General features: G+C 45.0%; 1 protein-coding gene across 1 annotated transcript in view; it reads left to right on the top strand.

Moving 5' to 3' along the window:
• B3GAT2 (beta-1,3-glucuronyltransferase 2) overlaps positions 1-25,302 on the top strand; it is a 59,725-nt gene that overhangs the window by 23,385 nt on the left and 11,038 nt on the right. The window lies entirely within an intron of this gene.

The raw sequence follows: 25,302 nt of genomic DNA, 5'->3' as shown, positions 1-25,302 counted from the left end.
GGTAAACTTTTTTGTACTTTAAAAAACCCCTCTGCATTATTTTTCTTGTGAGGGATGGGGAGGGGAAGAAAGGAATACAAAATGACCACATATTTTTCTCTTGACACTTGGTGTGAAGGCACGTACTACTCCTCTAAGGCAGAGGTTCTCAAACTTCATTGCACCGCGATCCCCTTCTGACAACAAATATTACTACGTGACCTCAGGAGGGGGGAATGAAGCCTGAGCCCGCCTGAGTCCCGCAGCCCCAGATGGGAGGGCCAAAGCCAAAGCCTGTAACCTGAGCCCCGCCACCCAGAGCTGAAGCCCTTGGGCTTTGGCTTCAGCCCTGGGCAGTGGGGCTCGGGCTTCGGCCCCCAGCCCAAGCAAGTGTAATGCCAGCCCTGGGGACCTCATTAAAAAGTGTTTGTGACCCACTTTAGGGTCCCAATCTGCAGTCTGAGAACCGCTGCGCTAAGGGATAGCCAGGTGCTCACAACCAAAACAGGCTGGTGGGGGTAGGGGTCGGGGGTGGGACTCCAGGATTGGCCCTTCCCTAGGCCTCTTGGATTTCACAGACCTTTCCCAGGGGTATCCTATTTCAGGCCTACAGTCCAAAATGATTTATAAAGAATATGAATGTTTAGCCTCTAAAAACAGTAATAGAAAAGTAAAGGTGGTTAAAATAATTCCTAACACTTTTTTGGAGACACTAGCAGTTTTGAATAATAAGTGATCAATATTTGGTACATTGAAAGTCCAAAGTGTAGGAACATTTCAAGTAAGATAAAGAGAGCAATTGGCCTTAAATGTCTACTGTAATATTTTTGTCCTGCTTAGTGGGATGATAGCTGCACTACTCTTTGTGAATAGGACAGAGCTGGGATTCTCAGTCCCTGAGCCACTGCAGTCTTGTCAGAACGAGGTGCAGTGTGGTTGGGGGACACATCTAAAAGAGCAGTCCCTGTCTGTAGAGTTTTCGAGACACACTGGTAGTATGCTGTGCAGGTTGTTGCTTATGGGAATTCAAAGGATGATAGGAAGGTGTATAATTCATTAGCTACAGGCAAAGGCAGTTAGACAACATAAGCCCAGGGAATCTCACCCTTAGATGAAGAGGCATATGAAAAGTTGATGAGTTACCTTGGTTTATACTTCGAGATCATTGCTTTGAAAGTCAGGGGATACACTGGCATAAATATGGGGAAGAAGCAACACCAACAGAGAGAAGTATCTGCTCATATTTTTAAAAAGCAGCTAATGGAAGAAGGGAGCATGGAAACGAAGTTGCAGATGTTGAGAGGAATATGAAATGTTAGAAAGCAAACCTCTTAGAGATTTGTGAGAGAAAATTCTTTTCACCTGCACCAAGTGGTTTTTTTTTAAATTTCCATTATTATTTTTATTTTATTAAGGATCAAGTTTTTTCATCATCTTTATTTTGGCAAAGTAGCAGCTAGACTCAGTGCCTGATCTGGTAAACATGTTTGCAAAGGTGTTGCTACTTCATCATTAGGTGGAGACACAGGGTGGAAAGAGTAAGAGTGGTATATGTAATTGCAGAATCAAGAAGACATTTGAAAATGAATGGTGTCCATCTGCAGGCATTTTGACCAGTACTAACGGTCAGGTCTTCGGTGAGTGCTTGCTTATTCCATGCTAGGTGTGTGCTTCGCATGCACAATTGCAGGAGATTTTTTCCTCATTGGTACCCATAGGACCAACTCTAGCACCCTCTGGAGCCACGTGCGTATGCAGTGGTATAAGGGGCACTGCCAGCCCCATACCATCTCAGCTCCTTCTTACTGCCTGTGATGGTTGCATGGAATGCTCCTTCTTGCTCTTGCAAGGCCTCTTTCCCAGTGATTTGGACTTTCTGTTGTATATTTATTGTAGTCAGTGTATATAGCTCTTAGTGTTAGTGTATATAGTAGTGTTAATAGTTGTCCCTGTTGTCAAGGGACTTTCTCCCAAGGGCTGGGCATGCCTTGGTCTCCGGACTTCAAGTCGTGTACCTCATGTGGCAAGCCAATGCCAGTGAGTGACCCACACTCTATCTGTCTAAAGTGCCTCAGGAAAATTCAGGTTAAAGAGAAGTGCCAGATTTGCAGGGGTCATGCACACAAAAGGACAGAGACATTCATTGGAACACTTTACTCATGGAGGCAGCCCTCAGACCAGTTTCAGAGCTGAGCCGCTCTGAATTGGTGCCGAGCACTTTGACTTCCATGCGAAGTGCTCCACTGGCACCGTGCTCTTCTGGGCACCCTTCTCCATTCTTGATGCCGAAGAGGCAGCATAAGAAACAGTGCACCGAGAGGGCACTTTGCAGTGCCAAAGAGTGGGAAGTGACCAGTGCAGTGAGACCCACACCAGGCTACTTGTCCTCCCAGAGCCACTGGTGGCTCTGCTGACTACACCTAGAGTGCCAAGTCTAATCTGGGTGCCACCCTCTGATTCTTGGAAGCCGCAGTGGGGCCATGCGCCTGTGGACTTGTTCAACCCTGGAGGCTTTCCAAGGCGGCAAGGGACCTTATGTTCCTCCCGATCTAGCAGACCCCCCAAGGCCCCCTGCCAGCCAAGGGATAGAGGGAGCAAGGGATGGTGAGCTCCACTGCAACACTGACCACTGCGACACCATCCAGGGACAAACCCTCCTGTGGTCCTATGATAGCGGTCTATGGCCCGTTACTGGTCTCCACCTCCCCGGCACCACCCAGAGGCGGAAGTGGATACTGTGCCACCCGGTCTCCCAAGAGAAGAATCCTTTTTTGGAGTCCGAAGGGGAATCCTTCACTCCACTTAAGACCTACCGGTACCCGGCCTAAAACCCGGACTTCGGTACTCGCCCCCTGGCTGGCGCCTGGCCACTGGGTCACTGGCCAATGCAGTGACAGTATTGGAACCTGTGGGAGTTTCCCCTGTTCTCAGGGCCTCCTGTCCCACCGCTCATACTCAGTGGTATCAGGGGGGCAAGCCATCCCGTCTGGCATCAGACCCTGACTCCGGTACTGACATCCAAGAAATGGCCCCAATGGATGTGGTGGAGGTGGAGGAAGAGCAGGCGGACCCTCACCTGTTACAGGCCTCCTCCTCATCATTCCCGGGTGAGACGGTTGCAGGTCCTAGTAATGACTTCAGGGCCCACCAAGAGCTCCTGAAAAGGGTCACCGCAAACTTGAGACTGGAAATGGAAGAGCTCAAGGAGCCTAATTGACATCCTGGCTACAGCAGCTCCCTCCAGAGTGGCTCTGTCAGTTAACCAAGCGGTGATGAGACTTGTCAGGGTACTATGACAGACTTCTCCTTCTCTGCCCCCTATCTCAAAAAGGGCAGAGAAGAAATACGCTGTCCTATCCAGTGGGTTTGAATACCTCCACCCAACCCCCCCGCCCTCTGTGGTATTGGTGGCAAATGAGCGGGATAGATGGGGCAGTCGAGTGTTACCCCCAAAAATAAAGAGGCCAAGAGACTGGACCTGTTCAGACGTAAGGTTTGTTCAATGGGCAGCCTCCAGTTGCATCTCTGATCAGCAGGCTCTCCTGGAGAGATACGATTGTAACCCATGGGACTCATTGTCCAAATTTAGAGACTTGCTACGACAGGAGTTGAGGTAGGAGTTCACAGCCATCCTAGAGGAGTGCAAAACAGTGGCCAGGATCTCCCTCCAGGTGGCTCTGGATGCGGCTGACTCAGCAGTCTGAACTATGGAGTCAGCGGTCACCATGTGGCGCTGCTTGTGACTCAAGTCATTGGGCCTCCCTCAAAGTGCAGCAGTCCATTCAGGGCATCCCTGTTCTCAGTACAGACTGACTCCAAGCTTCAAGGACTTGAGGACTCCCCTTCGCTCCTTGGGCCTTTATACACCTCCTGCCTCCAGGAAGCATTTTAGGCCCCAGCAGCCTCCCAGGGTTGTGGCACTTCCCAGGCAGGAGCCCTATAAAAGAAAAGGGAAGGGCTATAAGCGATGCCAACCCCTACTTTCTATCTCAGCCTCCCAGTGAAGCTCGCATAGGTATCCTGGCGGGGCTAGGGAGGCCTTTTGAAGTACACCCGAGGACAGTCTACCAGTCTGATCGCCAGATCCGTCCCCCACTGCCTGTCACCCTTCAGCCCAGCCAGGTCATATATAACATCGGACAATTATATGCACTATAGCAGCTGGTTACACCCTCCAATTTTCGTCCACTCCTCCTACCTACCCCCTGTCCCTCTTCAGGGACCCTTCTCATGAGCAGCTTCTTATCCAGGAGTTGCAAACCCTTCTACACGTGGGGGCTGTACAGGAAGTTCCTTGAGACTTGAGAGGGAAGGAGTTTTACTTTGATGTTTCCTAAACCCGAAAGTCAAGATGGGGGGTGGCTATGGCCCATCCTGGACCTGTGTTGCCTCAACAAATATCTCAAGAAGCTGAGGTTTTGCATGGTCTCTCTGGCCTCCATCATTCCCTCCATCAGTCCCTCCCTGGATCCAGGAGACTGGTATGCCACCGTCGATTTAAAGGATGCTTATTTCCACATCTCCATCTTCCGTGGGCGCAAGAGATTTCTCAGGTTTGTAGTGGGTCAACACCATTATCAGTTCACCACTCTTCCCTTTAGCTCGTCGGCAGCCCCACAGATCTTCATGAAGCGCATGGTGGTGACAGCAGCCTTCCTTGGAGTTGAGGCATGCAGGTCTACCCATACCTCAATGACTGTCTGGTCAATGGTCAATCTCATGTTCAGGTCCAGCGCAGTTCAGTACAGTACGAGCCACCTTCCAGGTGCTGGGTCTGTTGGTAAACGAGCAGAAGTCAACCCTGGTCCTGGTTCAGAGAATAGAGTTAATCAGGGCAGTACTCGACATGACTCGGGCCAAGGCCTTCCTACTGGAAGCCGGATTCCAAGCTTTTTGGACCTGATCTCCAAAGTCACGACCCACCTGATGATAACTGCTCAGGTCTGCCTCAAAGTATTGGGGCAAATGGCAGCATGTACCTATGTGGTGCAGTACACAAAGCTATGCCTCAGACCCCTCCAGATGAGGCTTGTGTCAGTCTACCCGCTGAGCAGACACTGCCTGGACTCAATACTCATTATTCCCTCTCCAGTCATCGTTTTGTTGACCTGCTGGAGAGACCCAGGATCACTAATGATAGGGGTACTCTTCACTGCCCCTCAACCATCCATTACTCTAGTCTTGGATGTGTCAGACCTAGGGTGGGGAGCCCACCTCAGCAGTCTCAGGGCTTGTCCTGAATAACTGCTTGTATTGGAGCTTGCTTTGAGCAAGCAAAGGTTCTGCCTCCTTGCCATCGTGACCACCCATTCCACAAGAATCCAGGCCTTAGCAGCAGTGTTCCTCATACAGGTACTAATCCAGAGCAGTAACCTGGTCATCGGTTCATACCTTTGCATCTCTGTACAGCATCTCTCAACAGGCCCATAATGATGCCAGTTTTCAGAGAGCAGTGTTGCAATCAGCACATCCGTGAACTCTGAGCCCACCTCCAGGGTTACTGATTTTGAGTCATCTAGCATGGAGAGATCACAGAAAACTGGAAAAGGGAAATAGGGACAACCTGGGGAATTAAAGACCAGTCATCTTAACTTCTGTATCTGGAAAGATAATGGAGCAAATAATAAAGCAATCAATTTGCAAACTTCTAGAAGATAAGGTGATAAACAGTCAGCATGGATTTGTGAAGAACGAATTGTGTTAAACCACCTGATAGCTTTCTTTGACAAGGTAACAAGCCTTGTGGATGGGGGGAAGAGGTAGACGTATATCTTGGCTTTAGTAAAGCTTTTGATACTGTCTCGCATGACCTTCTCATAAACAAACTAGGGAAATGCAACCTCGATGGAGCTACTATAAGCTGGGTGCAAAACTGGTTGGAAAACTACTCTCTGGGAATGGTTATCAGTGGCTCACAGTCATGCTGGAAGGGCAAAACAAGTGGGGTCCCGTAGGTATCAGGTATGGGTCCAGTTCTGGTCAATATCTTCATCAATGATTTAGATAATGGCATATAAAGTTTGCAAATGATACCAGGCTGAGAGGGGTTGCAAGTGCTTTGGAGGATAGGATTATAATTCAAAATGAGCTGGCGAAACTGGAGAAATGGTCTGAAGTAAATAGGATGAAATTCAATATGGACAAATGCAAAGTATTCCACTTAGGAAGGAACAATCAGTTGCACACATACAAAATGGGAAATGATTGCCTAGGAAGGAGTACTGCGGAAAGGGATCTGGGGGTCGTAGTGGACCACAAGCTAAATATGAACCAACAGTGTAACACTGTTACAAAAAAAGAACATCATTCTGGGATGTATTAGCAGTTATAAGAGTGTATTAGAGTGTTATAAGCAAGATATGAGAAGTAATTTTTCCGCTCCACTCTGCACTGATTAGGCCTCAACTGGAGTATTGTGTCCAGTTCTGGGCACCACGTTTCAAGAAAGATGTGGACAGATTAGAGAACGTCCAAAGAAGAGCAACAAAAATGATCAAAGCTCTAGAAGACATGACCGATGAGGGAAGATTGAAAAAATTGGGTTTGTTTATTCTGGAAAAGAGAAGACACAGAGGAGACATTACAGTTTTCAAGTATGTAAAAGGAGGTTACAAGGAGGAGGGAGAAAAATTGTTCTTCTTAACCTCTGAGGATAAGACAAGAAGCAATGGGTTTAAATTGCAGCAAGGGATTGTCAGGGTGGTTAAGCACTGGAATAAATTGCCTAGGAAGGTTGTGGAATCTCCATCATTGGAGATTTTTAAGAGCAGGTTTGTCAAGGTTCCTCCCCCACTCTGAACTCTAGGGTACAGATGGGGGGACCTGCATGAAAACCTCCTAAGCTTACTTTCACCAGCTTAGGTTAAAACTTCCCCAAGGTACAAATTGATTTTATCCTTTGTCCCTGGATCTCCACTGCCACCACGAAACTCTAACTGGGTTTACTGGGAAACGTAGTTTGGACACGTCTTTCCCCCCAAAATCCTCCCAACCCTTGCACCCCACTTCCTGGGAAAGGTTTGGTAAAAATCCTCACCAATTTGTATAGGTGACCACAGACCCAAACCCTTGGATCTGAGAACAATGAAAAAGCATTCAGTTTTCTTACAAGAAGACTTTTAATAGAAGTAAAGGAATCCCCTCTGTAAAATCAGGATGGTAGATACCTTACAGGGTAATTAGATTCAAAACATAGAGAATCCCTCTAGGCAAAACCTTAAGTTACAAAAAAGACACACGGACAGGAATAGTCATTCTATTCAGCACAGTTCCTTTCTTAGCCCTTTAAAGAAATCATATCTAACACATACCTAGCTAGATTACTTACTAAAAGTTTTAAGACTCCATTCCTCTTCTGTCCCTGGCAAAAGCAGCATACAGACAGACACAGACCTTTTGTTTCTCTCCCTCCTCCCAGCTTCTGAAAGTATCTTGTCTCCTCATTGGTCATTTTGGTCAGGTGCCAGCGAGGTTACCTTTAGCTTCTTAACCCTTTACAGGTGAGAGGATTTTTCCTCTGGCCAGGAGGGATTTTAAAGGGGTTTACCCTTCCCTTTATATTTATGACACGCCCCCCAAATCTCAGCTAGGGTGAAACGCTGGCTGGGATTTCTTCCTGGAGCTCTTGGAAAAACAGAGTTAATAAGACACATGCACCTCTAAATATACTACCAAGTATATAAAGACTAACAATATTTTCCACATCTCAAGGACGATTTTAACCAGTTCATTCTGGGAAACTTTCACGGGAGAGTGCATCAGCCACTTTGTTAGAAGCTCCTGAGATGTGTTGGATGTCGAAATCAAAATCTTGGAGAGCTAAACTCCACCGAAGAAGTTTTTTGTTATTTCCCATGGTGGTATGAAGCCACAGTAGTGCAGCATGGTCGGTTTGCAGGTGGAAACGCCATCCCCAAACATATGGGCGTAGCTTTTCCAGGGCGTAGACAATGGGGTAACTTTCTTTTTCACTGACTGACCAGTTGCTTTCCCTCTCAGACAGTTTTTTGCTGAGAAACACTACAGGGTGGAATTCTTGATCAGGTCCTTTCTGCATTAAAACTGCTCCCACACCACGCTCTGACGCATCTGCGGTTACTAGGAACGGTTTGTCAAAGTCTGGGGCCCTTAGTACAGGGTCAGACATGAGTGTCGCTTTAAGCTTGTTAAAGGCTTTCTGACACTTTTCAGTCCACTGAACGGCATTTGGCTGTTTCTTTTTGGTTAGGTCTGTCAGTGGGGCGGCGATTTGGCTGTATTGCGGTACAAATCGTCTGTAATAACCGGCCAAGCCTAAGAAGGATTGAACCTGTTTCTTTGACTTTGGGACAGGCCACTTTTGGATAGCATCCACTTTGGCCTGTAGGGGACTGATAGTTCCTTGACCCACCTGGTGTCCAAGGTAAGTCGTTCTGTTTAGGCCTATTTGACACTTCTTAGCCTTAACAGTTAGTCCTGCCTCCCTTATGCGCTCAAGGACTTTGTGTAGATGTTCCAGGTATTCTGCCCAGGAATCCGAAAATATGGCCACATCGTCAAGGTAGGCGACTGCATATTCTCCTAATCGCGCTAGGAGACCATCTACAAGTCTTTGGAAGGTGGCGGGTGCATTTCGCAGCCCAAAAGGGAGTACATTAAATTCATACACCCCGAGATGTGTGGTGAAGGCTGACCTTTCCTTGGCAGATTCATCTAGCGGTACTTGCCAGTACCCCTTGGTTAAGTCCAAGGTAGAGATGAACTGGGCCCGTCCCAGTTTCTCTAATAGTTCATCTGTGTTTGGCATTGGATAGTTGTCTGGGCGAGTTACAGTATTTAGCTTACGGTAGTCCATGCAAAAATGTATTTCCCCATCTGGTTTGGGAACTAGAACCACTGGAGATACCCATGCACTTCCAGAGGGGCGGATTACACTCATCTGTAACATATCCTGGATCTCCCGTTCTATAGCAGTTTTAGCTTGAGGAGGCACCCGGTAAGGTTGGACCCTAATTGGGTGAGCCTTACCTGTGTCAATGGAGTGGTATGCCCATTCAGTCAGTCCTGGGGTGGCTGAGAACATTGGCGCGTAGCTAGTGCACAGCTCCTGGATCTGCTGTCGCTGCACACGCTCAAGGGTCAGGGAGAGGTTCACCTCTTCCACACCACCAGCACTTTTCCCTTCGTGGTAGACACCTTCAGGCCACTCAGCGTCGTCTCCTCCGTGGGCTATAAACTGACAAACCTTTAATTCTCTGGAATAAAAGGGCTTTAGAGAATTAATATGGTACACCTTAGGCTTTCGGTTGCAGGTGGGGAATGCTATGAGATAATTAACAGCTCCCAGGCGTTCCTGGACCGTGAATGGCCCTTCCCACGATGCTTCCATTTTATGGGCCTGGAGCGCCTTTAAGACCATGACCTGGTCCCCTACTTTGAAGGAACGCTCTCTGGCATGTTTATCATACCAGGCTTTTTGCTCTTTTTGAGCATCCTGTAAGTTTTCTTTAGCAAGGGCTAAAGAGGTTCGGAGGGTGTTTTGTAGGTTGGTTACAAAGTCCAGAATGTTAGTTCCTGGAGAAGGTGTAAATCCCTCCCACTGCTGCTTCACCAACTGTAATGGCCCCTTAACCTCACGGCCATATACAAGTTCAAATGGGGAAAACCCTAAACTGGGATGTGGTACAGCTCTGTAGGCAAAGAGCAACTGCTGCAACACTAGGTCCCAATCATTGGAGTGCTCATTTACGAATTTACGTATCATGGCCCCCAAAGTTCCATTAAACTTCTCCACCATGCCATTTGTTTGATGGTGGTTGTCATAAATATAAAGGGAAGGGTAAACCCCTTTGAAATCCTTCCTGGCCAGGGGAAAGCTCCTCTCACCTGTAAAGGGTTAAGAAGCTAAAGGTAACCTCGCTGGCACCTGACCAAAATGACCAATGAGGAGACAAGATACTTTCAAAAGCTGGGAGGAGGGAGAGAAACAAAGGGTCTGTGTGTCTGTCTGTATGCTGGGTCTTGGCCGGGGATAGACCAGGAATGGAGTCTTAGAACTTTTAGTAAGTAATCTAGCTAGGTATGTGTTAGATTATGATTTCTTTAAATGGCTGAGAAAAGAATTGTGCTGAATAGAATAACTATTTCTGTCTGTGTATCTTTTTTGTAACTTAAGGTTTTGCCTAGAGGGGTTCTCTATGTTTTTGAATCTAATTACCCTGTAAGAGATCTACCATCCTGATTTTACAGGGGGGATTTCTTTATTTCTATTTACTTCTATTTTTATTAAAAGTCTTCTTGTAAGAAAACTGAATGCTTTTTCATTGTTCTCAGATCCAAGGGTTTGGGTCTGTGGTCACCTATGCAAATTGGTGAGGCTTTTTATCCAACATTTCCCAGGAAAGGGGGGGTGCAAGTGTTGGGAGGATTGTTCATTGTTCTTAAGATCCAAGGGTCTGGGTCTGTAGTCACCTAGGCAAATTGGTGAGGCTTTTTACCAAACCTTGTCCAGGAAGTGGGGTGCAGGGTTTTGGGAAGTATTTTGGGGGGAAAGACGCGTCCAAACAGCTCTTCCCCAGTAACCAGTATTAGTTTGGTGGTGGTAGCGGCCAGTCCAAGGACAACGGGTGGAATATTTTGTACCTTGGGGAAGTTTTGACCTAAGCTGGTAAAGATAAGCTTAGGAGGTTTTTCATGCAGGTCCCCACATCTGTACCCTAGAGTTCAGAGTGGGGGACAACCTTGACAGTGGTAAGGAGTGGCAACCAAGTGATTTACCCCATGAGCTTCCCAAAGGTTTTCCATAGTTCCTGCCAGAAAATTAGTCCCTGCATCTGTGAGGATGTCGGAGGGCCAACCTACCCTGGCAAAAATGTCTGCTAGTGCCTGGCACACACTTTTAGCCCTGGTGTTGCTTAGAGCTACTGCTTCCGGCCATCGGGTGGCAAAATCCATGAAAGTCAGTATGTACTGCTTTCCTCTGGGTGTCTTTTTCGGAGAAGGATCCAGAATATCCACAGCTACTCGCTGAAATGGAACTTCAATGATGGGGAGTGGCTGGAGAGGGGCTTTGACTGGTCTTGGGGTTTTCCCACTCTTTGGCATACTTCACAAGACCGGACATAGATAGAAACATCCTTGCCCATTCCCTCCCAGTGGAATGACCCCCCCCAAACGGTCTTTGGTCCTGTTCACCCCAGCATGGCCACTAGGGTGATCGTGGGCTAAGCTCAAGAGCTTGGCCCGGTATTTAGTTGGAACTACCAACTGTCTCTGAGGATGCCAGTCTTCCTGGTGTGCACCAGAAAGAGTTTCCTTGTATAAAAGTCCTCTTTCTACAACAAACCTGGATCGATTAGAAGAGCTGAGAGGCGGTGGGTTGCTCCGTGCCGCCATCCAAGCTCTCTGGAGGCTTTCATCTGCTTCCTGTTCGGTCTGGAATTGTTCCCTTGATGCTGTAGACATCAGTTCCTCATTGGATTGTGGACCTATGCTTGGTCCCTCTGGAAGCGATGTAGGGGATGGGGCTGTTTCCGTTGACTGTGAACCGCTTTCCGCTGGGACACTCTGTTGGGTTCAAGCTCTGGCTGAGCCTCTTGTGTAGGGTTATGGGCTGCTGCCGGTTCAGGTTCGGTGGGGCCCTCTGGTGTTGAGGTTGCAAGTACTGGATTCAGTGCTGGCAATGGGTCTGGTGTTGGTTGTTCGGCTGCTTCCGGTTCTGGGACTGGTTCCGTCTGGGTCTCTGGGACTGGATCCACTACTGCTGTTGCAGACATTGGCCTGGGGTCCGGGTCCATCACTTCTGACCGGGTCCTGATAGAAGTTTCCGGAACAGAGCTAGGCCTCACGGCTTGTTTAGCCTGGCTGCGGGTGACCATTCCCACCTTCTTGGCCCACTTCACATGATTGGCCAAGTCTTCCCCCAACAGCATGGGGATGGGATAATCATGATAGACTGCAAAAGTCCACGTTCCTGACCAGCCCTGCTACTGGACAGGCAACTTGGCTGTAGGCAAATCGAAAGAGTTGGACTTGAAGGGTTGAATCGTCACTTGGATCTCTGGGTTGATTAAATTGGGGTCCACTAAGGAAGCATGGATAGCTGACACTTGTGCTCCAGTGTCCCTCCACGTGGTGACCTTCTTCCCACCCACACTCACAGTTTCCCTCTGCTCCAAGGGTATCTGGGAAGTATCTGGGCCTGCGGACCTCTGGTGTGATTCCGGTGCAATGAACTGTAGTCTGTTGGGGTTCTTGGGGCAGTTGACCTTTACATGCCCCATCTCGTTACACTTAAAACATCGTCCAGCTGACAGGTCACTGGGGCGAGGTGGGTTGCTGGGACGATAAGGTGTCTGGAGGGTTCTTTGGGAGGTAGGTGGGGCCTTGGGCAGCCCCCGATAATAGGGTGTGGTCTGGGGTTGTCCCTTCTGGTCTCTGCTCCAACTGCGACCAGTTTTCTTCTTCTCTGCCACCTCCATCCATCTGGCTCCAATCTCTCCTGCCTCGATTACAGTTTTGGGCTTCCCATCTAGGATGTATCTTTCTATTTCCTTAGGAACACCCTCTAAGAATTGTTCCATTTGCATTAGGAAGGGCAGATTTACTGGAGATTCAACACTTGCTCCTGATATCCAGGCATCCCAATGTTTCACAATGTGGTAGGCATGTCGGGTAAATGACACGTCTGGTTTCCACCTTAGGGCTCTGAACCTCCGACAAGAATGCTCGGGTGTTATCCCCATTCTGACTCTCGCCTTGGATTTAAACAGTTCATACTTGTTCATGTGTTCTTTAGGCATTTCATCCGCCACCTCAGCTAAGGGTCCAGTGAGCTGTGGCCTCAGCTCTACCATGTATTGGTCTGTAGAGATGCTGTACCCAAGGCAGGCCCTTTCGAAGTTTTCTAAGAAGGCCTCAGTATCATCGCCTGCCTTGTAGGTGGGGAACTTTCTGGGATGGGAAGTGGTACCTATAGAAGGATTGCTAGGGTTTGTTGGTATATTCTGTTGAGCCTTTACCTTCTCCATCTCCAGTGCATGCTTCCTCTCTTTTTCCTTCTCCTCCTCCACATGCTTCCTCTCTTTTTCCTTCTCCTCCTCCATGTGCTTCCTTGCCTCCATTTCCCTCCTGTGGGCAGCCTCCTGTACCTCCTTCTCCAGCCGCATGAGTTCTGTCTGTCTTTCATGTTCCTTTTGTTTTTCCTGAGCCTGAAATCTGGCTAATTCCAGCTTTTGTTGAGCCGTGGATTTTGTCATCCTAAGCTCTCTGTTTTTAACTAACTTTACACCCGAGGTTTAGAAATAAACAAACAAAACTTGGCTGTAAAATTTTGCTGTGCTGGAATAGGATACCTATTCTCTGATAGTGATTGTCAACCGACAGAAAAAGACAATTCCCTTGTCTCTGCTCTGGCCCCAAATCAAAGCAAAAAACCTCCAACTACTTGAAAACCTGCTTACCAGCAGCCTAAAAGAAAAAAAATTCCTTTTCAAACCGGTGCTCCTTGTAAAAAAATCAAAATCCTAAAAAAAACCCCCTGCCACTTTTGTCTCCAGGCAAATGGGTAGAACACCCCCTCCCCCCGTTTACTTTTAGGAAAAAAAAAACTCTGGGTTGGAAGACTGTGAATTTCCCTGCAGGAGTTAAGTACCCTGCCTCCAGGGAAAGAAAACCTGCAATTCACAAAAATAATCCCCTTTTGTCTCTGCTCTGGCCCCAAAGCAGAGAAAAAACTAGCTGCTTTCCAGCAGCCCTAAAGGAAAAAAAAAATTTCCTTTTTAAAATCTGCATTTCTAGTTCAAAAAATCTCAAACTGATCTCAAAGTGATTTCAGGTTAATCCCACCACTCTGCCACCATGTCAAGGTTCCTCCCCCACTCTGAACTCTAGGGTACAGATGTGGGGACCTGCATGAAAACCTCCTAAGCTTACTTTCACCAGCTTAGGTTAAAACTTCCCCAAGGTACAAATTAATTTTATCCTTTGTCCCTGGATCTCCACTGCCACCACCAAACTAACTGGGTTTACTGGGAAACGTAGTTTTGACATGTCTTTCTCCCCAAAATCCTCCCAACCCTTGCACCCCACTTCCTGGGAAAGGTTTGGTAAAAATCCTCACCAATTTGCATAGGTGACCACAGACCCAGACCCTTGGATCTGAGAACAATGAAAAAGCATTCAGTTTTCTTACAAGAAGACTTTTAATAGAAGTAAAGGAATCCCCTCTGTAAAATCAGGATGGTAGATACCTTACAGGGTAATTAGATTCAAAACATAGAGAATCCCTCTAGGCAAAACCTTAAGTTACAAAAAAGACACACGGACAGGAATAGTCATTCTATTCAGCGCAGTTCCTTTCTCAGCCATTTAAAGAAATCATAATCTAACACATACCTAGCTAGATTACTTACTAAAAGTTCTAAGACTCCATTCCTGGTCTATCCCTGGCAAAAGCAGCATACAGACAGACACAGACCCTTTGTTTCTCTCCCTCCTCCCAGCTTTTGAAAGTATCTTGTCTCCTCATTGGTCATTTTGGTCATTTTGGTCAGGTGCCAGCGAGGTTACCTTTAGCTTCTTAACCCTTTACAGGAGAGAGGATTTTTCCTCTGGCCAGGAGGGATTTTAAAGGGGTTTACCCTTCCCTTTATATTTATGACAAGGTTAGACAAACACCTGTCAGGGATGACCTGGATAATACGTAGTCCAGCCATGAGTACACGGGACTGGACTAGATGACCTCTCGAGGTCCCTTCCAGTCCTATGATTCTATGGAACAGACATGAGCAAGCACTCGAAGGAAAAAATGGTCACTAATCTTTCGTAGCTGTTGTTCTTTGACACATATTTCTTATGTCCGTTCCGTAACCCACCCTCCCGCCCCTCTGTCAGAGTTACTGGCAGGAAGGTACTGAGAGGGTGCGGGGCCGGCGACATCCCTTATACTGGCGCGTATGTACGCGGCTCCAGAGAGTGGTATCCACAGGGCTGGCTCTCGCACTAAGGGAAAAATCTCGGCAACTGTACACACGGCGTGCACAGACCTAGAATGGAATGGCCATGAGCAGCATTTCTTGAAGAACAACAGTTACAAAAGGTTAGTAATTTGTTTTCTCCATAACCTTGTCACATACTTCTCCACCAATAGTAAATCTGCACTCACTGGAAGAAAATGTGGGACTAATGTAGTATGCTTTTAATTCACGTTGTAGTACATCATTGTAATACCTTATTACTGGCACTGCACCCGTAAGCCACTGATGTTATACTATAGCTGTACACCTTTGGAGAGGATCAACACTGGCCTTCATTTTTATTTTGAAAACAGTGAACAATTCCATGAACGATGATAGTTTGGGCACCAATTACATGGCCTGGCCAGACTTATTTATTTGTTGTAGTTCTCCTGTAGCCTGGTTTTAAATTGGTAGATGTAGCATTCCAAACTGCAAGATCTCGGGCCAAATTCAGATCGGTGGCAAGTCCTGTTTATTTCAGTGGGATTACCCTTGTTTATGCTGTGGTTGACTTTGTCTCGAGACTCTAAAAGGCCAGTTTCCCTGGAAACTCCTGATTACTGGCACCTGGCATTCCCACTCAATCAATTTTGCAAACATTGGATTGTGTCTGGGTTGTGTGTTTTTTGTTTTGTTCGTTTTTTTTGGAGGTTGGGGCCATGTTTGCTGGGTGGGGTTTGTGGTTGCTATAGTTATTGTGGTATAGTGTGTTCAAGAAGCTGCCATGGCTGCCAGTGTTATTTCTCTCTGATCAAAGCAGAAAGTTTTTTCCCACTGAAAATTCAAAGGCAGCAACCCTCAAGACTTGGAGCCACTTTTCTTTAAGCCCAGACCCTTGTGTCACCTGCAGATGGTTTCTTGAGGTTGACCTGGGATTCCTTCATATGGAAAAATGAGAGAGAGAATAGGTAATATGGGCAAAAAGCAACAATAGCAGAGTGAGGGAGGGAAGTGAATGAGAGTGGATTGTGAATGGTGGGGAGGAAAGTGGGAGTGGAGCAAGAGGAGAACAATGTGAGTCAAAGGAAAATGAGAGCAGGAAACCTGAAGAGAAAAAGAGGAGGCCAAGGAACGACAGAACAGGGAGAGCAAGATATTGGGCAGCACTTGGAGCAAAGCTGATAAGTACACACTTTAAAAGGGAGTTGTCCGCAGCAATGGGGTAGAAAATACAGTAAAGGGACTGGGACAAAAGCATGAATAGTGTTTCCCCTCCCCCAACTCTGTCCATTACAGGAAAAGACACTGGTTTCTCATTCAAAAAGTGGGGAGGCTGGCAGGAATGGGGAGCAAGGAATGTGGGCACTGTTCTCTCTACCCATTGAAACCTTTTGGCACATACCTGCCCCACTGCACAACAAGAACGCCTGTTTTTCATGTTAAAGCCTGGTTATCCTGTTAAAGAAAGTTGGCCAAGGTTTCTGTTTTCAGCACAGTAACCAGCTTCTAGAAAAACAAGAGCCACCATTGGAAATGTTTGCTACTGTCACTTACATCCAATATAGAGGGCCCATATTAGGTAGGGGTGAGAGGAGGTAAGAAAAGTAGAGCTACCTTTCAAGTTTTTCACTATATGTAACAAAAATAGAGGTACAGTGTAGTGTGGCACCAACAAACCCAGAGGACTTTTCAGCAGACGCTCCTAGGATAAGCTTTGCCTACCTTATTTTGCATCAAATATTATAGGATAGTTATTCTCTGTTGTAATCAGTCTCAGAGACAATCCGTATTTATTTAATATAGAATTTTACTCTCTTTAACTCTGGCAGTGCCTTGCATATCTTATAAAAAACAGAATGAAACTAGAGTTTGCACTGTGCAACATTTAAAGCCAGTGCTGTGATTTGAAGAGACTTAGTGGGAACTAATAAATAAAGCAAATAAAAGGTCTCATTAAATAAAACTAACCAAGCAAAAGTCCTGTATCCGCACCCTGAAATTACCCAATGGGTTCACTTGGACCATGAAAGGGAACAAATTCAGGAGGCAAGATCCCGCCCCTTTCACCACTCCTTGAACGCAGACTTCCAGGCCTGGATCAGAGTGACTCAGTGGAGAGAGATAACAAAAAGAGGGGGTAGCTGTCTGCCTCTCAAATAGCTCAGTTCCACACCTTTTAGGGGTTTAAAAATTAATTCACAGACATAATTCATGCTTAAACAAGATTAAGGTTGTAAATATGTTACTTCTGGAAACAGATTTTCTTTTAAAAACCAGAAATTTTAGAAACTAGAAATTCAAACTTAAGGTTACACTAAAATTAAATATGGAAATGGCTGCAACTCATAGCTGGTATTATCCCATTCCATCCAACCCGTGCACACTTCGGCAGAGTCTAAAAACCCTCTATATCTTTTCATGTTGCTCAGACCTTGAGAGAGCAGCAAAGTCAGCAGTTTAGCCGTCCTTGACTATTTAGTCCTGTTTTCCTCATGTGATTAGATTTTTTTCTATTAGCTTCACAATATTTTGGAGATGTATTACCTTTGCATTTTTTTATATAATCTTTAAAGAAAAGACAAAAGAACAAAGAGGGGTAATAGAGAAATTTGTAACAGTGCCTTCTCCAGCTCACACAAAAGATGACAAGGAGAGGATGCCTTCTTTCTCGTTCATCACCACCATTAGCCATGACTGCACTGAAGGCAGTTTCAAATAAGTGTTTTTCCCCAGTCATATAATGCTATGGGGCCATCAGAAACTTCCTTAAAGTTTATTTCTTTAGCAGTTCAGTCATTAGGATTAGGAAACATTGTTGACCAGTTCAGTTCAAAATTACCAAATTAATTTACATAGTTCTACAAATTAGTTCTACATTCCTTGGTCTGCTAGGGCAGCTTTGTTTCCTGGTGGATCTGGCTACTGGAGGATTCCCTTTCCATAGGGGAATCCTTGGCTGGTATAATGTCACCATGACAGTCCTATCACCTCCTCTTCTAGACCCTGCTGTAGGGGGCACAGCCAGGGCCAAGAGGGGTGTTGCTTGGGTTTCCCAGCAATCCTTTTGGCTTGGCATAGTGTTCTTGGGGTATCCAGGACTGGGAGTCACCTTGTTCACCTGACTCCAGCGAGAGGGAGTCTTACCCAGGGTGCTGGGTGTCAGCTCCCTGACGCCACCAGCCCTTCAGCCACTCAAGCACTCTCCTCTGGGCTATGCCAGCCCTGTCTTTGCCCTGTAGGTCAACAAGAGGTACACCCCATTCTGAATAGCTTTGAAGTGTTCCCCTGTGATAACCAGCCTCTGACATTGGTTACTCACAGAAATCCCAGATCCTCTGTTCCCAAATATTCCATGTCACACCCCAGTTCTACCTTAAATCCCTGCTCCTGTATACCATACAGCACTTGTAACAAAACAAAAGATTGTTTATTTAAAGAAGTTTTGAGATTATACTAGAAACGAGAGTGTGGTGGAAACAAATGATTACAATATAAAACGCAAAATTGGGTCTACACTTAATAGTTATATTTCCTAGCTAATAAAGTAGGGTCCCCATCCCCCCCCCGCAAAGTTCGGCCTGTTGCAGAGGTAGCTGGAATCACAGGACTCAGGATCCATTTTTTTTTCATGAGAACACCCTTCAGTGAATGGAGAGCTCATGCCTTTCCCCACTCTCTGTTCTACTGAAACAGGCCTTTGTCTTTGTTCCTATAAAGGGTGATTCTCAGTCTGTTGAAATGTTCGGGTTTTTTGTTTTTTTACCTCAAAGTGGTTTAGATTGTTTGCAGTTGTCTCTGATGTTTTGCAGTTGAAAACCTTGGGATGGAGCAAAGCTAGACAATTGTGCTTTGTATTATATCATTGGCTAACCATGGTAGGGTAACAACTCCTCCTGCTTGAATGAGCCATCATTGATGCTTATTATCCCCTGGTGACTTACCTTTATTTCAAGTCCATAAAGCAGAGGTGGGCAAACTACACCTGCGGGCCACATCCGGCGCTGTTCTACCCGGCCCTTGAGCTCCCAGCCAGGGAGTCTAGCCCCCGGTCCCACCCCTGCTGTCCCCCCTTCCCCACAGCCTCACCTCACTGTGCCACCAGCGCTCCTGTCAGGCAGTACAGCGATGGGGCTGCTAGCTCCTGCTGCTCTGAGTGGCATGGTAAGGGGGCAGGGAGTTGGATAAGGGGTAGGGGCTCCAGAGGAGCAGGCAGGGGACACGGAGCAGGGTGCAGAGGTTCTGGGGTGGGGCAATCAGGGAGCAGGGGTTCTGCCGGGGGGCAGTCAGGGGATGGGGAATGGGGGGGGGGGGTTGGATAGGTGTGGGAGTCCCGGGGGGGCGGGGGGGGGGCTGTGGATAGGGGTCTGGGCAGTCAGGGGACAGGGAGCAGGAAGGGTGGGATGGGGCAGGGGTTCTGATGGGGGCAGTCAGGGGGAGGAGGCCAGGCTGTTTAGGGAGGCACAGACTTTCCTACCTGGCCCTCCAGTTTTGCAACCCCGATGTGGCCCTTGGGCCAAAAAGTTTGCCCACCCCTGCCATAAAGCATACTTTATAAATACATTTATCTTTAAAGATTACCGTACATACATGTCACAAAGATTATGCATCTTGACAAGTTACAAGTGTACATGTTACTCTTATGGATAAACATCCTGCAAGACGTCTTTGGTGTGGTGAGTCCTTTCACAAAGAATGGGACTCTGCCAAGGAGCCTCTGTATTACACAATGCTACCTGAGGATTGGATTTCTAAAACCACCTTCCCTCCAGTCTTGATTCAGTCTTTGAATACATTGAAAGAAAATATACATGCTAAAAGCACAAACATCATTAGTAGGGGTCTTATAAAGGATATGTCACACAGATATGTATGAGATATGAATAAGATTTATTATACTTGTGTGGAAATGTGAATTTATTAGGTTAAGGTTAATAAGGATAAATATCTGTATAATTGGAATGATTTATATTTTTTCAGTTAATGTTAAAAATTACTTTTTAAAATGGCAGTTTTCCAACATCTTTCCAAAGTAAACCACCACCACGTTAGGCTCTTGGATTTCCAGAGTACAGGTGAGTTGCATCATATGTGCATTTAACTTACGCAAATTCAACTATACATGCTCGGCAAAAAAAGAAAAACAAACAACAAGATACCTGTAAATAGTGCGGGCGATTCCACCCACCATTCCACTCAATGAGCGTGTGCCCCGGAGTGAGTGAGAGATGGGAGACGTGAATCTGCTCAGTTGGTCTCATTCCCGCTTGCCTCTCATAGTGTGAGCATCTCACCATGCTGAGTGTGATTCTACTGTTTAAAGATACATATTTTTCATACAACATGGCCCCTAAACGCAAACCAACTACTTCATGTGGTGCTCAACCAAAGAAACAGCCATCTGTTCCAATGCTGGAGGAAAAACTGGCTGTGTTGGACTTATTGAGAGATGGTATGTTGGTCTCCAACGTGGGGCGTAAATATGGCCGCAACGAATCTAGCATCCGTGCCATCAAGATTTGAGAGAGAGAAATTCGTCAAGCCATGGCATCAAGTGCTCCAGTAACTGCTAAGGTGATGAGCCAGGTGCGTGATAAGAGTTTAGTGAAGATTGAAAAGGCATTAAACTTATGGCTGGAAGACATGAACTGTAAACGTGTGCCTATGGATGGCAACATGTTGCGAGAAAAGGCTCTTAGTCTCTACCTGCTGTTCAAACCTCCCGCTGAAGAGGGACAGCCTTCTGATGAGAAGGAATTCAAAGCCAGCCAAGGTTGGCTTAACAGTTTTAGGAACCACTTCAACCTCCAAAACGTGCAGACTATTGGTGAAGCTGCATCTGCCAATGAAGAGGCAGGAAAAGCCTACCCCGAACAATTAAAGAAAATCATAGAAGAAAAGGACTATCTTCTGGAACAAGTTTTTAATGCTGACGAGACTGGGCTCTTCTGGAATAAAATGCCCAACTGCACTTACATTTTGAAATCAGAAAGACAAGCCCCTGGCTTCAAAGTAGCTAAAGACAATGTGACTGTGTTGTTTTGTGGCAATGCGGCTGAACATTTAATAAAGCCGGGCTTGCTCAACAGGGCTGCTGATCCCCGTGCCCTAAAAGGCAAGAACAAAAATCTTCTGCCTGTGTTCTGGCAATCAAATAAAAAGGCTTGGGTGACGGCAGCATTATTTCTGGATTGGTTCCACAAGTGTTTCATTCCAGAGGTCAAGAGGTACCTCGAAGAGAAAGGACTTGACTTTAAAGTGTTGCTGATCATAGACAATGCTCCTGTCGACCCTGCGGCACTCCGGTTTGCGCATAACGACGTTGAAGTAGTCTTTATCCCCCCCAATACCACCTCATCCTCCAATGTCTCGACCAAGGCGTGATTAGCTGTTTCAAGGCCACGTACACAAGGCTTACGTCTTCATGGATACGTAGTGCTATGGATGCTGATCCCAATCTTAATGTGATGGTGTGTTGGAAGTCCTTCAACATTGCCGATTGCATCACTTATATTAAACAGGCAATGGATGCAGTCAAGCCTGAAACAGTCAATGCATGTTGGCGAAACCTATGGAAAGAATGTGTGAATGATTTTAAGGGTTTCCCGACCATTGACAAAGAAGTGAAACGCATTGTTCAGATGGCCAGGCAAGTGGGTGGTGATGGTTTCGTCAACATCCTTGAGGAAGAAATTGAAGAATTAATTGAGAGCCGTAGAGAAACATTAACTAACGAAGAGTTAGAGGAACTGATAAAATCATCTATAGAAGACGAAGATGACGACAACGAACAGTAAGAGCCAGCAAGTTGGAATCTTCATAAATTTGCTGAAGTGTTCCAAGCAGTGAAACACTTGAATGGTTTAATTTCTGAATATGATCCCTCTACGGAACGAAGCCTCAAAATCATACGTAGTATTACGGACGATTTGAGACCGTATCAAGAAATGTTTGAGCAGCTCAAGAGACAACAGCGACAGTTGCTGATCACCATGTTTTTAAAGGAAAAACAACCAGCAGCAGATGAGCCTACGCAATCAACTTCTCGAGCTGAACCAGAGTCAATCACTTTGTCTACGACTTGCTCTCCGTCACCCAAGCTTTCTATCACCTCCATCTCCTGGATTGACCTCAAACCCTGACGACCCCCTGTAATTACCCCATCATTAAAAATACAGTACAGTAAAATTATATTTTGCATATGTACTCTATTATATACTGTACATTACTGTATACATTTATACATATTACTGTACAGGTTTGTATACACAAAACCATGTACAGTATACTGTACTCTATGGGCGATTGAAGGGATTTTCAAGGGTAATTTCGACTATACGCGATTTTCACCTTACGCGCTAACTTTAGAACCTAACCCCCACGTAAGATGCAACTCCACTGTACACAAACTAATTCAGGAGTCTCTTTCTGTATTTTTAATTTTTAAATCTCTGGTTAATTTTGATCCCTAACTAAGGGCAGGTCTACACATAAGGCGCTGCAGGGGCGCAGCTACAGCACTTTAGTGGCGACTCTATCTATGCTGATGGGAGAGCTTCTTCCATTGGCATACTTAATCCACCTCCGTGAGAGGCGGTAGCTATATTGACAGGAGAAGCCCCCCCATCAACATAGCGCTGTCTATACCAGGAGTTAGGTCAGTGTAACTTAGTTGTTCTGGAGGGTAGATTTGTCAGACCCCTGAGCGACACAGTTATGCTGCTGCAAGTTCGTAGTGTGGACTTGGCCTGAAATGTAAACAATAATTTTCAGAATCATCTGGCTAAAACGTACTGACTTGAATGCTGCCTTATTGTAACCTTTGGATCTTATTCATATTACCAGAGAATGTTGTCAATGGTTTGGAAATGAAAAACAAGAAATCTGTTATAATGACAAACAAGTTTATACATATTTAGACCTAACTGGCTAAAGGGAAAAATTGTTTGTGCTGTTAAAAGAATTTTCTGTGCTAAGATTTGCTGTCTGTTTTTTATCAGCAGCCTTTGGGGTTTGATCCTGCTCCCAGTGACATAAGTGGGAGCTGTCCCATTTCCTTCAATAGAAGCCTGATTGGGTGCATACTCTCATTTAGTATTTGTTATGATTATGGCTATGTAGTTTAATTTTTGAATAGTCAAAAGGAAGAAGAAGGTGGAGTGAACCTGCAGATGAAAAATTTAGATGATTCACATGAGCCTCAGTTGTTTGATTTAAATGAAATTTGAATAATTTAAACAATTTATTTTTTTAAATTGAAACTGTTCTCAAAAATAGTATATCTGCATTTACTTTTATGGGGCTTAATTCCATATATGTCTTGCCATTAAATAACCAACTTAATTCAAATTTGACTAATATAAAAAGCAAGTTTGACTTAGTTTTCTATTGATCATTTGAATTGACACTGTATGACCCTGGAAGTAGTAACATTTAATTTTGTAGGCTTTTCTCTAAATAATCTGACAAATATAGAAAGCAGTTTTGACTTAGTTCTTTATAGGTTTCTTTGTATTAAAACTCTGATCAAGAGAGTAGTAAGTTTGCATTTACTTACCATCTTATTAAGAGAGTTTTAATTTTAATCTTGGAGGGCTTTTTTTTTTTTTAAATTATACATGGTTATTAAGGTTAAGTGCGATTTGATTTATAAAAAGGAAATTTTGATTGAGTTCTTTCGTATGGGTTATATTTTTATAAGACAAAATGAAATTCTTGAGCATTGTAAATCTCTTGGTCTAATAGATACTTTACTACTCAAGGTGTTCCAAGTACTTGGTGATGTTACTGTGTGTGTGTGTGTATTTTAGTCCATTACTGCATTGAATATTTATGGAATGTGCTTGTCACTTTTTAAGTTACTGTTTTATTGATATAAAAATGTCACCCATGAAAGTAGAATTTTGCCCCTTTTTGCACCAACCTTTTGCACCATGGATGTAAACTGGAAAGAGTTATAAAAACTTTAAGAAGTCTTTAATATGTGGCTGCAAACATGAATCCAGTTATTCCTCTTTATTTGTGTAGTTTGCCTACATCGAAGTACGGTTACTCTCAGATATAAGATACCTGTTTTTTGTCCAGTCCTAGGAGGTTCATAGCGCTACAGTACAACACAGTATGGCAACAAATTTAAATTAAATATCCTACATACTTCTGTGGAAATGTTTATAATGATTATCCTGAAGGTGATCATTTTTAGTGAAGAGATGAAAAAAGTCTCACTGCATTTTCCAGTCACTGCTTTTTGTTTGCTGTATCAGTGCTAAGGTGGGAATATTTTGGCTTAAGGATGCAACTGATTTAAATACTACAGTGCTGTACATCTCTCTGGTGATAAGAGTAAAATAGTCCAGAAAAATCACTTCTCAGTTTAATGAGTTACTGATCCAATAAAGATGTGCAAAATTTGGAGAGAAGTCTATCCACTAGTTTTGGCTAGTTCTGAGAGTGGTGATTGTCATGCTGTCTGGAGTGGCTCATGAGTGTGAGTGCCAACCTCAGGGCAGACTATCAAGAAGCAGAGTACAAACTCCAAACTGATGGTATGTTCTATAATTAGATTTCACCAACCCAGTAACAAGTGTGAACTCCTAAAGCACTATAAGAGTCTTACCATGGAGTCACAGACAGTCCCCTTGGGCATTCCAATTATTTTACCACCCAGGCAAGCTGGACTAAATGATAGTTGGTTGCTATATTATAACAAAGATCACAAAATACTCATATTGCTCCCAGTCTCACTTACCCAGGTTAATTTGTATCTTAAATCTCACACCAAAGACCATGCTATAATAAACTAACTGAAGATTTATTAACTCGGAAAAGGCAATGAGAGAGTTATTACAAGGTTAGAGCAGACAAGCATATGTACACAAATGAGTTAAAGTCCATGGTTTTAAAAGGTGACAGAGTTGTAGTAATCTGTCAGCTCTGAATATCTTTTAGGGCTACCCCAGGTTGACCCTGGGGATCTCTGCTTCTGTTTCATAGCTCCGGCCCCTCAGAGTCCAAATGGCAAAAGAGATGAAAAAATTTGTCAGTTATTTTTATTCCCTTCTTCCAGAATTCAAGCTGGTGAGCCCTTTTAGCTTCTTCATGGGTATGAAGGGGCAATTAACAGTCTTCGTATTGTGATGTCCCACAATGACCCATTTAGTTTTGATAGGCCTTCTTGATGGTTAGGAGACAATCCCTCCTGACTGAGCTCACAGTTTCAGAGTAAACTGTTTTTTACAGTCATAAAGCAAAAACTCAAATATTCTTATATTATGTGATAAAGATAGTATAAGTGAGATTAGTGCATGCAGCAACTTACAAACATTTCATAATGCCTAAACACATTGTTTCACTTTTGTTAGTATGGTTAAGATTGGTATCAGACTTAGAC

This window comes from Eretmochelys imbricata, chromosome 3 (assembly GCF_965152235.1).
Source record: "Eretmochelys imbricata isolate rEreImb1 chromosome 3, rEreImb1.hap1, whole genome shotgun sequence".
Lineage (NCBI taxonomy): Eukaryota > Metazoa > Chordata > Testudines > Cheloniidae > Eretmochelys > Eretmochelys imbricata.
The sequence above is the reverse complement of the archived record's forward strand: the minus strand, read 5'-3'. Positions and strand labels throughout refer to the sequence as shown.